Source organism: Spinacia oleracea, chromosome 3 (assembly GCF_020520425.1).
Source record: "Spinacia oleracea cultivar Varoflay chromosome 3, BTI_SOV_V1, whole genome shotgun sequence".
NCBI classification, from domain to species: Eukaryota; Viridiplantae; Streptophyta; class Magnoliopsida; order Caryophyllales; family Amaranthaceae; genus Spinacia; species Spinacia oleracea.
In genome coordinates, this window is record NC_079489.1 from 92,107,366 (window position 1) to 92,119,861 (window position 12,496).

Consider the following 12,496-nt stretch of genomic DNA (forward strand, 5'->3'; position numbering starts at 1 on the left):
CTCTTGTTTTAGAAGAATCCTTAGGCAGGCTTAGGCCATTAATCCGTCTGGATCAGACTTTTTTTTTTGTTAGCACCCGGTTCACTGTTAGGGCTAATTCGGATTCTGGGCGAGTTCTGGGGGGATAGGTTTCAGTCCCTCCCAATTGTTGTTGCAGGGGATCGAACACGGGTCCTCCCTACCAAGTTCAGTCTCAATCACCACTGAACCAACAGGCAATTGGTATTTGGATCAGACTTTAATAGTGAGTATTAAGCAAAAACCCTTTGATTAAATCTTTCATACATAAGAATGTTTGTTTTTTCCCTTTGGTATGAACGAGTGACAAGGGCAATATAAATTACAAATGGGGCGGGGACTTGGAACCTGATAACTATCGTATACAAGTCCTCAGTCTAACCACTAAGCCAATAACCATCGGTATTACAGGAGAATGATTAAGCATGTTGAGACATGAAAACTCGATAAGTGTAGTGGTTTTTACAATAATTCATACTAGAAAACACCAACCACCCAAAAAGAAGGCTATTTTTACTGCTCGGGCAAGCAGATTATAAGGCTTGACAACCGAATTCCTTAACTCTTTTCCAAATGAAACACTCATAAAAGTCGACCCTATTTATTACATAATTTCGTGAGGATATATTTTAGTTGCAATGTCAACGTGGCAATGAACATTGATGCCATTTTCGAACTTTCAAAGTGAGGATGTTTTCGTAACAAACAGCAGTGTCGAACATTGATGCCATTTATTAGTAAAGCACAAGGGGTTGCAAGCTAAGCTAACACATGATAAGCTAACACATTGATGCCATTTATTAGATACTTCATACTTATGCTTTGGTATCTTCACCTTATTCTATGTTTACTACTTCGTATTAGATAAGACCAGATAATGTCATACCAGAAAAAGCAAAAAGTACTCACAGAAATCATTCAGACCAGACCATACAAGATCAGAAACTAAAAAAATCAAACCAGCCCAAGTGAAGAGAACAAAGCCTAGTGGTATCAGGTTCCTCGTTAGATATTTGTCGTGCAACCGATTTATATAAGAAACTAGATCATGTCTCGTGCAAGCACATATATTGGAAAATTATTATTTTAGCATCTTTCTTGTAAAATATTTAACTGAAATATTTATTTAATCATCTAATATGAAAATTTCTCCCTGTTACGTGATATATTTTTATATGTTAAATATGATAATTTTACCACAATATTTGATATGTTTAATATGTTAATTTGACTAAGAGTAAATATATTTTCTATAACTGATATGTCGATTACTAAATATTACCAAAATCGTCTATTACTATAAAATTCTATAACCTTATTTTTTTCCCATACGTAACAGTTTATACAAAATGAGAGAAAATAAAATAAAAAACAAAGTAAATATATTTTTTAGGAAAAAGTTTTTTGGCGGGAAAATTTTGCACCAGGAAATGTGTCATTTTTGGTGTCTGTTTGAGTATAATGTACTCTCTCCGTTCCCTTTTGATCTTCCCGTTTCCATAAATATCGTTCCTATTTGATCTTCCTGTTTCTATTTTTGAACATGATTTTTTACCATAAACTTCCCCACCATCCCTTATTTAATTCATTCACATTTCCCCATTCACCCACCCAACCCCACTTTTATGATTTTTTGTTAGTTTAATAAAAATATCTTTACTCTCTCCTTCATTTCTTTATTACTTTCTCTTACACACAATCATTACTTTTACACCCAATTATCACAATATTCCATTGTCTTAATTTCCACCCCAAACTTCAAATAGGAAGATCAAATGGGAACAGAGAGAGTAATAGATTAACTTTTCATACTACCCTTGTCCCTAAAGGATCATATTTATTTTTGGAATGTCCATATTTGTTTGCTCTATACCTTATTTAGTAACTTTTTCCAAGTTTCGCTCTATCTCTCTTTATAGGCCCACTTACTAACTCATGTGCACATTTTATACCCGAATATTAATAAAATAAATTTAGTTGTATGGGACAATTTTTTTCAAAGAATTTGAAGATCTCAGATATACCTAATTAGTGATATGTTTTAGTATGCTAAAAGTTAATCCCACAAATTAGAGCTGTCAAAAACTAACCCGACCCGAGAAACCAATTAACCTGAATCGACCTATATTTTTAAGGACTTGGCCCCGTCCCGAGACCTGAAATGTACGTTGTTAAAATAGGAAACCCATAACTCAACCGTATCCAACCCGTTAAACCCGACGATCGATTTTGACCCATTAATGCATGACCTGGACCCGAACCTGACACCTGACCAAAATATAACCGATAACAGAACCGAGTCAACTGTCCTGACCGAAAAATGACCCGAACCCAAATCAACACCCGACGCAATGTCAACCAGAAACCGATTATAACCCGATTATATTTTTTGTTGACCCGAGTTAATATTAATTTTTATAATTACCTAATCTAGAACAAGTGAAAAGCGTTAAACAAAATTTATAAAAGTTAATTGTAAGGTTTAAACTTGACTAGACCTAATAGTTATAGGACTCGGTCTTAACCCTTGTTCGATAGTGAACCCGACCTAAATTTTAACCGACCCAATATTTATTCGATCCGAACTTGGCCCGAACCCGAAATTAACTGCTACAAGTCTGACTCAAACCCGACTCGTTAAAACTCGAACCCGAAATTGTACCCGGACAGAAAAGACCCGATCCGAACCCGATACCGAAATGGTAAAATAACCCAACATGACCCGACGAATTAAATAATCAACCTGACCGAACCCGGCCTGAACACGACCCGACCAAATCACGACCCGACACGACCCGACCAGATCATGACCCGAGACCGAGATGACCAGACCCGAGATGACTAGACCCAAACCCGACTCGAGTAACCATTTTGACAGCTCTACCACAACCTTAGGTAAATAATTGGACTTGCTTTTCTATGCATTATATTGTGGTACGTATAATTGGCGTTGGTTTTTTTTTAATTATTTTTTTATTTTTTATGTACGAAAAGAAAATCAGGTTAGTCCCTTAGACAGAGACAACTTAAAATCATAGTTATCAAACACCTTGATTTGGTGTTTATGAGAGAGAAGTGAATAAAAATAATAAAAGAGGTAGAGAGATGAGAGAGAAAGATATAGAGAATTTGAAACCAAAAAAAAAAATTGGTGTTCATGAACACCAAATGGAAAACCAAAATCTTGCTTGAAGATATTGACATGTGTCATATGGGGACAAAAATTATTGGTTATCCTTTTTTTTTAATTGCTATGTGATTTATGATATAGATTTGTTATGTTAAAAATACATCCACATTGCAAATTTACAATGCCCATAAAATAAATATTACAACTCAAAAAAAATAGTTATTATAAATGTCTTTATTTTTTTATGCTCTATAAATAAACACCAATATTGATCCACTTTATATAACAAAAAAATCTTAATTTTGTCCTCTCTTGTTTAACTTTAGATCACAAATCTCTCAAGGAATACCTTATTGAAAATTGAAAATTTGTCAATTACTACCTAGGTTGGCTAGGTAGTTTGTGAGTTTGTGAATTACTACCTAGCCCTTTAAAAATTGTAATTACTACCTCAATTTTTAACAATTGTTGCTAAGTGATGTGGGTAAAAATACCCCACCTACGTGGCACCAACGTCACGCGACACGTGGCTCCTGATCACTGGTCAGCCGCCTATTTTGGCTGCCACCTAAGAATCAGCCTATGCTGATGAAAGGTTAAACTAAATGTGCTAGTCCCTTTCGAGGCCCATGGCCCATAAAGAATGTTATGATAGTGACATATGTCATTATCGGGTAAACTAACCAATCATGTGACATGACTCTAGTGAAGGAAATAATGCCCTTGGTCCAAGTATGCATTCTATGTTAAGTCTAATAAATGCGGTTCAGTATTAATTAACAAGTTAATAATTCAGTGAGATCAAGTGAGCTGAATGCCTAGCTAGAGGCCGCTTCAGTTCAAGTGGAATTAATGATATTAATCCACAGCTTACTCTTGACTGAACCCGTAGGGTCACACAAATAGTACGTAAACGGATCAAGTATTTAATGGCATTAAATACTCCATCTATGAATATTCGGAACCGACGGATCTTGATTTCAGTGGGAGCTAAGATCGTCACAGGCAAGAAATGAATACTCCGGAAACGATGATATTGCCGGAAACGGAAATATGGATCGTATCGGAAATATGAATATTATCCAAGTCGTAGATGTTGCCGGAAACGGAAACATGGTACGTATCGGAAAATATTATTGGAAATGGAAATATTACCAGAATCGGAAATATTGCCGGAAACGGAAATATTGTCAGAATCGGAAATATTACCGGAATCGGAAAATAATTCCGGAAACGGAAATATTAAATATTTGTTCGAAACGGAAATTAATTCCGGAATCGGAAATATTGAATATTGTTCGTATCGGAAATAGATTCCGGAAATGGAATTTTAATCGGAAGCGTATCGTACGAATTAGCATCGGACGAGGCCTGCCGGACGAAGGCCCAGCACGAAGCCAGGCCATCGCCCAGCAAGCACGCACGCCACAGCCCAGCGCGCACAAGGCCACGCATGCGTGGGCCGCGCTGCGTGGGCTGCTGCTCGCATGCGTGGGCAGCCCTTGTGGCTGCCGTGTGTGTGTGAGTTTGAGCTCATGCGAGATTCCTGAATCTGCAAGAGTCAGTGTATGATTAAATGTCTATTCCTATTGGATAAATTGATTAAGTAGAATTCATGTAGAATTCTAATTCCAATTAATTCGCATCCTACTAGGATTACGATTCCTTTTCCATAACTCTATAAATAAAGGCATAGGGGTCATAATTTATACACAAGTTTCAAAGTATTCAAAAGTGAGTTTTTTTTGAGAGAAAATTCAAACACCCATCTTGCCCCAAAAGTGCCGAATTTTCTGAGTACCTTAAGGGCGATTCTAGTTGGTCAATCTTAAGGCGGATCCGGACGTGCTGTGGACTTTCTACGGAGGGACGACACTTGGAGTCCTAAAAGACTTGTTCTTGTTCGGTTCGGGCGCAGCTAGGGAAGGCACGCAACAAAGAGTATGCATCTAAACTATGCTAAATGATTATGTGTAAATAATATGTTTCCTGGGTTAATGGTTGTTTCCGCATGATCTATGTAATGTCATATGTATCATAACCTAACAGTGGTATCACGAGCCCCTTATTATTTTCATAATCTAAATTGCATGAACATGGTTAAATATTACAAATTTGCAAGAATTAAAAGGGGTGATTAATTTTCGTAATTGTTAATTAGTTGCAAATTGCGTTTATTTAATTATACGTACGCAGTTTTTCGGCAGTTTCTTCATTACTCATCCGAATTGAGTGATTTTTGTGTCAATTCCGCATGTAAAAGGCATTCTAAAATTTTGACAAAAATAGTATTTTTCTGCCGAACCCAGAATTCTCAAATTCGAAGCCTAACTATGACTTTTCGAAGGTTTTAGTTTTTCGGATGCAAAATTTCGTAAATTTAAGATGTTAAATTAAATATTTGCGATTCCTGTTGATAAATCTTGAATTTTTGATTGACCTACTGCATATGTTTAACAAGTTTGAATGCCTAGTCTTGTTAATTATGCAATCTAATTTGTAATTATGATTAATTTGTTGAAAATTAGAATAATTTAGAATTAATTTGATTTTCATAATTAATTGTAATTTAATTAGAAATCTATGATTAAAAACCACCATAAAAATTGTAAATTTATGATAAATTTTAAATTTTTATGACCTAGACTTGAATCCATAACAATCGGAAATCAATTGGATAATAAATTTTCGATTTTTTCGCCCTAAAATTATGAAATTAATAATATTTATTAATTTGTCATTAATTTTAAATATAAATTTTAAATTTTATGCGATTCGTTCAAATAACTTGCACGCGCGAAGCAATGGACGCTTCGTGTTACCCTTAAGGGGTGTTGTATAATGCGGGCATGCGACGACGAGCAAGGGAGCTCGTCGCCCGTGCGGCACGAATGCAATGAGCAAGGGCGTAGTGCACGAGCGCAAGGCAGCAGCCCTGCCTTGTGTCGTGTGCCACGAGCAATGAACGTATGGGCATGGGCGAGGGGCGAGCCAAGGCAGTCGCGTGTGGGCAGCAAGCGAGCTGCGCCACAGCGCGCGCTGCCTCGCACAACAGCGCGCAGCCTCGTGCGCAGCGAGCGCAAGCTCGCGTGCCACGAGCGCTGCGCCCAGCATCACTCGCGCGCACCAGCGAGCGATCTCGCGCGCCAGCGCGCGATCTCGCGCGCCAGCGAGCGATGGCTCGCGCGCACCAGCGAGCGATCTCGCGCGCCAGCGCGCGATCTCGCGCGCCAGCGAGCGATGCAGCGCCCCAGCGAGCGATGGCTCGCGCGCACCAGCGAGCGATCTCGCGCACCAGCGAGCGCGGTAACGCGCGCGCGCTGCGAGCGATAGCTCGCGTGCGGTGGGCGCTGTGCGGAGGCTTGCGTATGGGACAGCAGCAGCTATGCAACGAGCGCATGGGCTGCGCGCACATGGCCAGCAATGGCTGTGTGCGTACAGCCCATGGGCGTGCAACGCGTAGGGTGTTTGCGTTACGATTAGATCGTTTTGAATGTTTAATTTGAAAATTTCAGTTCACGTAATTTTTAATTGATTTTAAAATTAGTAATTTGAATTAATTTCTTGGATTTTAATTTTGAATATTATAATTATAATAAATGGCATTTATTCTAATTATTTTACTAAAATTAAAATCATAAATTAATTTAAATGTGACTGAAATTAAAATTAAATTTTTGGATTCAATTATAAATTTATATGAGCTTTAAATTTTAATTAAATTTGTATGTTTCCGGTTAGACTAGAAATACAATTTTATGTTTAAAATTAGTAAAGCATATGAATTTATTGGTTTGAGTGGGAGTGCTTTTAGTCATAAACTCTTGATTAGGTCTACAAATCCTTAAGGTTAAAACAACTCGATTAGAATTAATAAGGACTGAATAATTGGTAGATTATTGGTGCCCTTGATTAATTGCTGCAAATGTTTACGTGATGCATAATGTGTTTAACTAACCAGCTATGTGGGCCATTCATGATAATGAATGGGTGAATGGTATATATTGTATATGTACTGTTTTGCAGGTTATGAAGTGACTAGTATGGCCCAAATAGGATAGAAAATATGGTCTGCGTACCATTAATTTGAATGTAATTGGTCTAAAGTACCAAAGTTGTTTTTCAATTCAAATATGGTCTGCGTACCATCAAATAGTTGTAATTAGTTATAACTTATCCTATTTGAAGAAAATGGTGCCTCCCACGGAGATTTTCAAGACGGACTTTGAAGTCAAAGCTTCAAGATGAAGTCGGGCCATACTAGATCACAAATATCTTATGCATGTTTTAAGTTATTTATTGCTTTAAATATGTCTTAAAATGCATGAGATCAAAAGCTTGATTATGTTGCATGATTAAGGATTTTAGTTCACTTAAAATCTAACCAACATAGTAAGAGCCTTAAGTTCCAAACTTAAAAATTGAGTTAAAAGGTGCCATGCCAAAATATACACTTGCTTGGATATCCTTTACATCAATCTAGTAATAGTTTTCGCTCAGCGAGGTGTTACTTATTGGTCCTAAAGGGGCAAGGTACACAAATAATTGTGAGTACATGTTAGTTTTGGTGAAACTCAACGATATAAGTAAGGAGTCCTTTTATGTCGTGGCAAATTCGATAGGTTTACCTAATAAGTTCTTAGACGTACCTATCAACCAAGAATAGTTTCTAGACTATTAGCAAAAGGCTTTTGCTTACCTAAGATGTTCTAGGATTAAGTCGACAAACTGTGCTTAGTTCTTCAATGATTTTAGGATCTTGGAATCATTTTATTCACACCTGCCGGAACACATAACTTGAATAAAATGCTTAATAAACATTGAATTATGCATGAATGCTAGAATTTAAGTTTATTAAGAGAAACTGTGAATGGTTATTTATTTGTTTATTCTTTTCAATTGTAGTTTTTAATATGGCAAACAACAATTCATTCAACATTCGATCAATTCTCGAAAAGGAGAAGTTGAACGGGAAAAACTTCCTTGACTGGCAAAGGAACTTGCAAATAGTTCTTATGCAGGAAGAAAAAGGAGTATGTCCTAGATGAGGCGATGCCCGAAGCTCCAGGCGACGGGATCACTCAGGCAGCCCTCAATCGTTGGATTGATGCCAACAAGGATGTGAAATGTCTAATGCTCGCCACCATGAGTGCGGATCTGCAGAAAACGTTCATCAACTCAGATGCTTTCACAATCATCAGTGAGTTGAAGAACATGTTCCAAGATCTGGCTCGAGTCGAAAGATTCGAGACTCATAGGCAAATTCTTGAGACCAAGCTTAAGAAAGGCGAGCCCGTAAGTCCACATGTTCTCAAAATGATTGGACTCATTGAGAATATGAGTCGGCTGGATCAGCAATTTTCTCAGGAAATGGCTATAGACACCATCCTCCATTCTCTTCATAGCGGGTATGATCAGTTCAAACTGAACTACAGTATGAATAGTCTGGACAAAACGCTCACTGAGCTTCACGGTATGCTGAAGACCGCTGAAAAGACGCTCAAAAGTGATAAGCAGGATGTGCTTATGGTGCGTGGGGGCAAGTTCAAGAAATCTGGAAAGAAGAGGAATGCTAAGAAAGGTGGCAACAAGGCCAGCCCAACTAAGCAAACTGGCGCCAAATCTGCAAAGAGGAAGGTCAGTCAACCCACTTCTGAATCCGAATGCTTCTACTGCAAGAAGAAGGGGCATTGGAAGAGAGATTGCTTGAAGCTAAAGGAAGATCAGAAGAACGGAACAGTCGTTCCATCTTCAGGTATTTTCGTTATAGACTGTATACTTGCTAATTCAACTTCTTGGGTATTAGATACAGGTTGTGGCTCACACTTATGTTCCAATCCACAGGGACTAAGAAGAAGTAGAAAGTTAAGCAAGGGTGAAGTCGACCTACGAGTGGGAAATGGAGCACGGATTGCTGCATTAGCTGTAGGAACATACTATTTGTCGTTGCCCTCCGGGCTAGTTTTGGAACTGGAAGAATGTTTCCATGTTCCAAGTCTTACTAAAAACATCATTTCAGTTTCTTGCTTAGATGCTAAGGGATTTTCCTTTATAATAAAAGACAATAGTTGTTCGTTTTATTTTAAAGAGATGTTTTATGGATCTGCTAGATTAGTCAATGGACTTTATTTATTAGATCACGACAAACAAGTATATAACATAAATACCAAAAAGGCCAAAAAGGATGATTCAGATCTCACCTATCTGTGGCATTGTCGATTAGGCCATATAAACTTGAAACGCTTAGAAAGACTTCAAAGGGAAGGAATTCTAGAACCATTTGACTTAGAGGATTATGGTAAATGCGAATCATGTTTACTTGGCAAAATGACAAAGCAACCTTTCTCTAAAGTTGGAGAAAGAGCAAATGAACTATTGGGTTTAATCCATACAGATGTATGTGGACCAATGAGTACAAATGCTAGAGGTGGTTTCAGCTACTTTATCACTTTCACTGATGACTTCAGTAGGTATGGTTATGTCTACCTAATGAAGCATAAGTCTGAATCCTTTGACAAATTCAAGGAATTTCAGAGTGAAGTAGAGAATCAATTAGGCAAGAAGATCAAGGCACTGCGGTCTGATAGAGGCGGTGAATATCTGAGCTATGAATTTGATGACCATCTGAAAGAATGTGGAATTCTATCAGAATTGACTCCTCCTGGAACACCACAATGGAACGGTGTGTCAGAACGGAGGAACAGAACCTTGCTAGACATGGTCAGGTCAATGATGGGTTAGGCCGAACTTCCATTAGAATTTTGGGGACATGCACTAAATACAGCTGCACTCACTATAAATAGAGCTCCGTCTAAAGCTGTCGAAAAGACTCCATACGAATTATGGTTTGGAAAGCCTCCAAATGTGTCTTTTCTTAAGATTTGGGGATGTGAAGTTTACGTCAAACGATTAATTTCAGACAAACTTCATCCAAAATCTGACAAATGTATCCTTGTGGGCTATCCAAAGGAAACAAAGGGGTATTACTTCTACAATACATCTGAGAACAAAGTGTTTGTTGCTCGAGATGGTGTCTTTTTGGAGAAGGATCATATTTCCAAAATGACAAGTGGGAGAAAAGTAGACCTCGAAGAAATTCGAGTCGAACAACAAACTCTAGAGAATGCTCAAGATGACATTCAGGATGAAACTCAGAGACCTTTAGAAGAATCTGGTGAGAATCATGGTCAATCTAGAAATGTTACCCCGCGTAGATCGCAAAGATATAGATCTCAACCGGAAAGGTACTTAGGTATTTTGACGAACGAGAGCTATGACGTTCTATTACTTGAAAGTGATGAACCTGCGACCTACAAGCAAGCTATGACGAGCCCTAGCTCCAAGCAATGGCAAGAAGCCATGCAATCTGAATTAGACTCCATGTCTGAAAACCAAGTATGGGATTTGGTCGATTTGCCAGATGGCTACCAAGCCATTGGAAGCAAATGGGTTTTCAAACTGAAAAAGGACAAGGATGGGAAACTTGAAGTTTTCAAAGCTAGATTGGTTGCGAAAGGTTACAGGCAAGTCCACGGTGTGGATTACGATGAAACCTTTTCACCAGTTGCAATGCTAAAGTCTATTCGAATAATGTTAGCAATCGCTGCATATTACGATTACGAAATATGGCAGATGGATGTCAAAACTGCTTTCTTAAACGGCGTTTTAACAGAAACTGTGTTTATGACACAGCCTGAAGGTTTTGAGGATCCAAAGAATGCTAAAAAGGTATGCAAGCTAAAGAAGTCAATCTACGGATTGAAGCAGGCATCCAGGAGCTGGAATATACGTTTTGATGAAGCAGTCAGTGACTTTGGTTTCATCAAGAACGCGGACGAATCTTGTGTATACAAGAAGGTCAGTGGGAGCAAAATTGCTTTCCTAGTATTATATGTCGACGACATATTGCTTATCGGAAATGACATTCCTATGTTGAACTCTGTCAAGATTTGGCTTGGGAAATGTTTTTCGATGAAGGATCTAGGAGAAGCACAGTACATATTGGGCATCAAGATTTACAGAGATAGATCTAAAAAGATGATTGGACTTAGTCAAAGCACTTATATCAATAAGGTGCTTGATAGGTTCAAGATGGCGGACTCCAAGCGAGGCTACCTACCCATGTCTCATGGAATGACTCTAAGCAAGACTCAGTGCCCAAAAACACTTGATGAGCGTAGACGAATGAATGGGATTCCATATGCATCATTGATTGGTTCAATAATGTATGCTATGATATGTACACGCCCGGATGTTGCGTACGCACTCAGTGCTACGAGCAGATACCAGTCAGACCCAGGAGAGGCGCATTGGACTGCTGCCAAGAATATTCTGAAGTACCTGAAAAAGGCACAAAGATGACTTCCTGGTCTATGGTGGAGATGATGAATTAATTGTTAAAGGCTATACGGACGCAAGTTTCCAAACCGACAAAGATGATTTCAGATCACAGTCTGGGTTTGTCTTCTGCCTCAACGGAGGAGCAGTAAGCTGGAAAAGTGCTAAGCAAAGCACCATTGCGGATTCTACAACTGAAGCGGAGTACATTGCTGCACATGAAGCAGCAAAGGAAGCTATATGGCTAAGGAAGTTCATAGGAGAACTTGGTGTAGTCCCCTCCATTAAAGGACCAATAGCCCTGTATTGTGATAATAACGGAGCTATTGCACAGGCAAAAGAGCCTAGACACCACCAGAGAGTCAAGCATGTACTTCGTAGATTTCACCTTCTACGAGAGTTCGTTGAAAGAAAAGAAGTCGAGATAAGCAAAATTGGAACTGATGACAACATATCAGATCCATTAACTAAACCTCTGCCGCAAGCGAAGCACAACTCGCACACTGCAGCTATGGGAATCAAGCATATTGGAGAATGGCTTTGATGTCTCTGTTTAATGTTTTAAAGTTTTAGAGTTTAAATCTTTGTAAAACATTATTGGTTAATCATTCACAATAAATGAAAGGAATTCATTTTTCCATTTAATTTGTGGTTTATTAAATGATGAGTCCCTTCAACTTGACGATATATTCAAGATAGACTGTCAGGACCAGTCCTGTGACTAAGAAATGTCTATCAAGTGAACTTGAATGTCAAAGGTTGAAAATGGTCCCTAGTCGGAGTTTTCTATAAAATTGGACGCATAGAAAACGTTAGACGATTAGAATGCAAGATGACTAGTAGTTCTGTTTCTTGAACTATGTGGACATGGCAATGTCATAATCATTTGCATAGATACTTACTTTGGGAAGACTAGTATCGGACAAGACCTATGAAACTTTACTGTAAGAGATGAAAGTCTGTCATAAGTAAATTTCATTAAATTATTAGACACTAAATCCTCAATACCTG